Source organism: Ranitomeya variabilis, chromosome 5, assembly GCF_051348905.1.
Source record: "Ranitomeya variabilis isolate aRanVar5 chromosome 5, aRanVar5.hap1, whole genome shotgun sequence".
Lineage (NCBI taxonomy): Eukaryota > Metazoa > Chordata > Amphibia > Anura > Dendrobatidae > Ranitomeya > Ranitomeya variabilis.
In genome coordinates, this window is record NC_135236.1 from 345,380,310 (window position 1) to 345,386,309 (window position 6,000).

A 6,000-nucleotide genomic window follows, 5' to 3' on the forward strand; every position below is an offset into this window, starting at 1 on the left:
AGCCAATATTTGTAGTGCTTTTGGGTATGGTGGAGTTTGATGGAGAATAATGTTCAGAGAAATAGTTGATAGGCTATATATATATAAAAGGACTTCGATTAGGGAACATGATAGGCTGTCATAAACAGATGTGTTTTTAGGGAGCACCTAAAACTGTGTAAGTTGTGGTTAGCCCTAATTTCTTGTGGTAGAGCATTCCAGAGAATTGGTGCAACTCAGGAGAAGTCTTGAAGCCCAGAGTGGGAGGTACTGATATTGCGGATGTTAGTCAAAAGTCATGTAGCGAATGGGTAGGCTGATAAACATAAAAGAGAGAGGAGATTTAGGGGGGGTGCCGCACTGTGGGTGAGAATGAGCAATTTAAATTGGATCCTATAATGCACAACCCCATCTGTGGATGTCAGGCACTCAGACCATCCTCATGAAGTCGGTTTCTAAACGTTTGTGCAGAGACATGCACAGTTGTGTCCTGCTGGAGGTCATTCTGCAGGGCTCTGGCAGTGCTCTTCCTGCTACCCCCTGCACAAAGGCTGAGGTAGCGGTCCTGTTGCTGCATTGTTGCCCTCCTATGGCCCCCTCCAGGTCTCCTGGTGTACTGGCCTGTCTCCTGGTAGCGCCTCCAGCCTCTGGATTCTACACTGACAGACACAGCAAACCTTCTTGCCACAGCTCGCATTGATGTGCCATCCTGGAGGAACTGCACTACCTGAGCCACTTATGAGAGTTGTAGAGTCTCTCATGTTTCATGCTACCAGGAGTGTGAAAACACAACCAACATTCAAAAGTGACCACAACATCAGCCAGAAAGCATTGATATTGAGATGTGGTCTGTGGTCTCCACCTGCAGAACCACTCCTTTATTGAGTATGTCTTGATAATTGCCAATAATTTCCATCTGTTGTCTAGTCCATTTGCACAACAGCATGTTAAATTGGTGGTCAAACAGTGTTGCTTCCTAAGTGGACAGTTTGATTTCACAGAAGTTTGATTTACTTAGAGTTATATTCTGTTGTTTAGGTGTCCCCTTTATTTTTTGAGCAGTGTATAAAAGAATGTTTGAGGTAAGCCTCTAAAAATTGTTAATGCAGGCATCATAGACACTGTTAATAAATTTATAGGGGTAGCATGATCACGCTGTTGATAGGGTGGTGGAGGAGGAGGACAATGCACAAAAGATCAAATCCTGAAGCGTATACCCATGTTTGGGTGAGTAGGGGTTTATTGGAATACACAAAAAAAGTGCATTGGAGTTTATGTTCCACTGCTGTCATCCGGTGATGTAGAAAATTCTGGCCCAATCCAGACCTTGTTCATTTTGATAAGAGTCAGCCTGTCAGCATTATCAGTTGAAAGGTGCCTATCGGTTATAATGACCCCGGCGGCACTAAAACCCCGCTGACAAAATGCTTCAGCAGGGGAGGCCACAACCTCCAAGGCATAGAGAAACAGTTCATGCCATGTGTCTAGCTTGCCTTCCCAATAGTTGTAAGGCACAGAGGAATCACGGAGGATACTGGTCAGAGTATCCAGTGCATCAGGGCCTGGACAAGTGTGTACTCCTGCCTCTGCTGCATCTGGTGGGTCTCTCCCTCATCTCCACTCCTTGGTTGCCCAAGGAACTGTGACCTCTGACTCCAGCATTGTGAGATGGGATTTTTTTCAAATAATTCTCCAACTAGGTGTTGATGTAAAGTTCTCCTTGTAGCGTGGATCTAGAAAGGTGACCAACCAGTTATTAGTGTTGGCCAAAATGCGTACAATGCAAGGTTCACGGGAAAGGCAGTGGAACATAAACTCAGCCATGTGTGCCAGACTGCCAACAGCCAAGCCTTTCCTGTCCCCATCAAGAGGATGATTGTCCATGTTGTCCTCCCTATCCTCCTCATCTTCAGGCCATCAATGCTGAACAGACGGGATGAAGGTGGTGTGGGTACTACCATCTGTAGCACAGGCATCCAGCTCCTGTTCTCCTACTCCTCCTCACTATCTCCCAATCTGTGTTGAGATGATGAGATAAGGCTGGGTTGTGTACCATCACCCAGTATAGTTGCTTGCTCCACCTGCAAAGCCTCCTCCTAAATTGTGAGCAGCCAACGTTTCAGTAGACAGAGAAGCAGAATGGCGACGCTGATTATGGCATCCACTTCTGATGGACTTGTTAGACTGCAGTATCAATATAGAGATGCTATTTCTAACCAAACAAGTTTTTTTTGTGTTTTGATGCACCACTGGAGTATGATATATGCTGTATAAAATTTCATTGCTGAAAAAAATTGCAGCATTTTTATCGCACGAAAAGTTGTCCACTTCAGATGGACTTCTTAGACTGCAGTATAAATATAGCGATGCTATTTCTAACCCAACAATTTTTCTTTTTGGTTTTAAGGCACATTGGATCACAGTAAATGCAGTATAAAATGTCACTGCTGAAATTTTTTGCAGTATTATAATTGCAGTAAAATTTGCACACCTCAGATGGACAGGCTACATTGCAGGAGCAGTATAGCAAGTATGCTTTAGACACACAGCTGCCACACTAAAAATGGTGTAAAATATTTTCCTGCTCAGAAAAATGTGCAGGATTAAGAGCAAAAAGAATACTATTACCACTAAGAATGGGTTTTGGTATGAGTTGCAGGCTGCAGCATAAAGTACTTTTAATTCACCCTATCCTGTCCTACACAATCCCTTCAGCACAATCACTCACTAAGTGCTGCTAACAGCCATATTATCTATATATATAATAATCTAAGGGGTACTTCCGTCTTTCTGTCGGCAACTTCCATCACGGATATTCATTCGCTGATTGGTCTCACCAGCTGCCTGTCATGGCTGCCACGACCAATCAGCGACAGGCACAGTCTGATTAGTCCCTCCCTACTCCCCTGCAGTCAGTGCCCTGCACCCACTCCATACTCCCCGCAGTCACGGCTCACACATGGTTAATGCCAGCAGTAACGGACCATGTTATGCCTCGGGTAACTCACTCCATTACCGCTGCTATTAACCCTGTGTGACCAAGTTTTTACTATTGAGGCTGCCTATGCAGCCTCAATAGTAAAAACATCTAATGTTAAAAATAATAAAAAAAATAACAAATTATTATATACTCACCTTCCGCCGCCTTTCCGACACTCCGGTGACCGGTCCATGCAAGCGGCAGGTTCCAGTGCTAAGGTTGGTGTGTGACAAGGACCTGTCATGACGTCACGGTCATATGACCGTGATGTCATCACAGGCCCTGTGCGCCTGCACGAGAAGGACCTGCCATGACGTCACAGTCATGTGACCGCGACGTCATTGCAGGCCCTGCGCGCCTGCGCGAGAAGGACCTGCCGTGATGTCACGGTCATGTGACCGCGACGTCATCACACCCTCGGACCGGAAGCTGCCACCTGAACCGAACACAGGCGACAGAACTACAAGGGGCCCCTCGGAAGGTGAGTATATGTTTATTTTTTATTTTTTAACCTGTGACATACGTGGCTGGGCAATATACTACATGGCTGGGCAATATACTACGTGGCTCTGTGCTGTATACTACGTCACTGGGCAATATACTACATCACTGGGCAATATACTACATAACTGGGCAATATACTACATGGCTGAGCAATATACTACGTCACTGGGCAATATACTACGTAACTGTGCAATATACTACGTAACTGGGCAATATACTACGTAACTGGGCAATATACTGCGTGGCTCTATGCTGTATACTACATCGCTGTACAATATACTACGTGGCTCTGTGCGGTATACTACATAACTGGGCAATATACTACGTGGCTCTGTGCTGTATACTACGTAACTGGGCAATATACTACGTCACTGGGCAATATGCTACGTAACTGGGCTATATACTACGTGGCTGGGCTGTGCAATATACTACGTAACTGGGCAATATACTACGTGGCTGTGCAATATACTACGTCACTGGGCAATATACTACGTCACTGGGCAATACACTACGTGGCTGTGCAATATACTACGTCACTGGGCAATATACTAGGTCACTGGGCAATATACTACATAACTGGGCAATATACTACGTCACTGGGCAATATACTACGTCACTGGGCAATATACTACGTGGACATGCATATTCTAGAATACCCGATGCGTTAGAATCGGGCCACCATCTAGTTGATTATAATTAGCTCTAAAAGGGTTGTTGTTGAACTTGAAAGAAATGTAACTGTAGTTGAATCCCTGGCTAATATGTAGGGAGGTGTACTGAATCAAGAGTCCCACTTGCGTGTCTGGGCTGGAACTGTCAGGACTGTCACCAATATTCCAGGGGGAAGAGGTTCCTGACTGTGAACACCTGACTGGTGGAGCGGGTCCCAGATAAATAGCGGTGTGAGCGGGAAGATGAGATACTTGGCGGGAAACGAGCTTGTGAGCAGTGAGACTTTGACTCCTTCTTGATGGACCCACGCCAGCTAGCTGTGCCTGTATTCCTGGCTAGCCAGACTGCCGACACATTCTTCCCTCAGCCCAGAGAGACATCTGTACCTGGTAGTGACCAGTATAAAGTGCATACCTTGGCTTCGCTCACCACCATGGAGGCACTGCTTAGTTCCATCCTTGCGGTGCCTGCTAAGGACCGGCCCGTGCCTGTGGCTGTTTCCACTGGACTGTGTGCGTCTACTGCAGCCTTGTCTTTCTGCTTCTTCCATTGTGCTGCCGACCTTCGTCTGTACCCCACCGTGTGCCCGGATCAGGAGATCACGTGCCGAAGGACCCAGAGGATTCATCAACGCAAGGAGACAGTGCATCGCCCTTCTGCGGGACTGGATCGGAGACATGTCGCGCTGCCTGCGGCGCTGCCGAGGGGTCTTCCAGCCACCTTCCTTCACTGCACAGAGACTGATAAGTTAACCTGTTATTATCTTCTGCATTTGATTTTCCCCATCTGCAAGTTCACATCCTTACCCCCCTGCTTGTACTATCACTGTTTGATATAAAGAACCTGTTAACCCTTGCACTGCCTCCTGTGTGTCACTGCATCCAACGCACCTGCTGACATTCTACAAATACACAGCTACAATTCTGTCCCTCTTTCACCAGGGCCTCTCCCTGCTCTTCTTGTTTCTGGGGTACAGTGTGACGAGAATAGCGTCACGGGTGTTATATAGACCTGTTGAAGCTATGCGGCCAGCCAATCACAGTAATGCCACAACCAAGATGGCTAAAGCATAACAGAGATTAGCAGGTAATCCCCACATTTATTGGCTGTCTAAAAAGAGCCAAACACGTGGGGCGTGGACGCAAGCTCCCGCTTGAACATTGAAAAAATACTCGAGCATCCCGAGCACATTGATACTCAAGCAAGTAATGAGTAGTGACGAGCACGCTTGGTCATCACTAATGTTGATAATTTCTTCTTTGCAATTGTCATTTTGTGCATTCCACATATATTTTATTACATGGGCACCTTGTCCCATGTGTTAACCTCTTTGGTCGATATGTTAGATGTTCGGTAATTTACAGTAAATGCTTCAGATAGAGGGAAGACTGCAGCAATATCAAAATCACATTGCTTTTCAATGTGTTATCAGAAATGATCCCTTTATTTAAATCAGGTTTTTATGTTAAATGAAATTTTGAAAATTGTTATCATGTTTATTTTTAGGGTTTTTAATACCAATATCTATATTTAAAAATGTCATAAATCTTTCAATTTTCATCAATTTTCATATGATTCACTATTAAGCCTGATAGACTACCTTTGTTTTATTGACTTTTATTGGAGAGATTTCTTCACAAGCTTTAATCTAAGCAAAGGACATTGTGAAGGAGGGAGGGTGATAAGCTGTGACCACCATTTGTTATGAATGGTCGAGTCTTTGTTATCCATTGTCTATAGAGGTTTTACCTGTCATTATAATCCTGTCTATGATGACAAAGAGACTGCTGAAACATATCTGTACAAAATAAGAAGTAGGAGTTTAGTCTAAGTCACCATTGTAAGCATTGTAAGATTTATATTTT

At 44.9% G+C, this 6,000-nt stretch overlaps 1 long non-coding RNA gene across 1 annotated transcript in view; it reads right to left on the bottom strand.

Annotated features, from left to right (window-relative positions):
* Positions 1 to 4,875, bottom strand: part of LOC143773657 (uncharacterized) — a 53,068-nt gene extending 48,193 nt beyond the window's left edge. The window contains exon 1 of the long non-coding RNA XR_013215282.1: positions 4,550 to 4,875. This is a non-coding gene — a long non-coding RNA (uncharacterized LOC143773657). The remainder of the gene's footprint in view (positions 1 to 4,549) is intronic.
* Between the last annotated feature and the right edge of the window lie 1,125 nt (positions 4,876 to 6,000).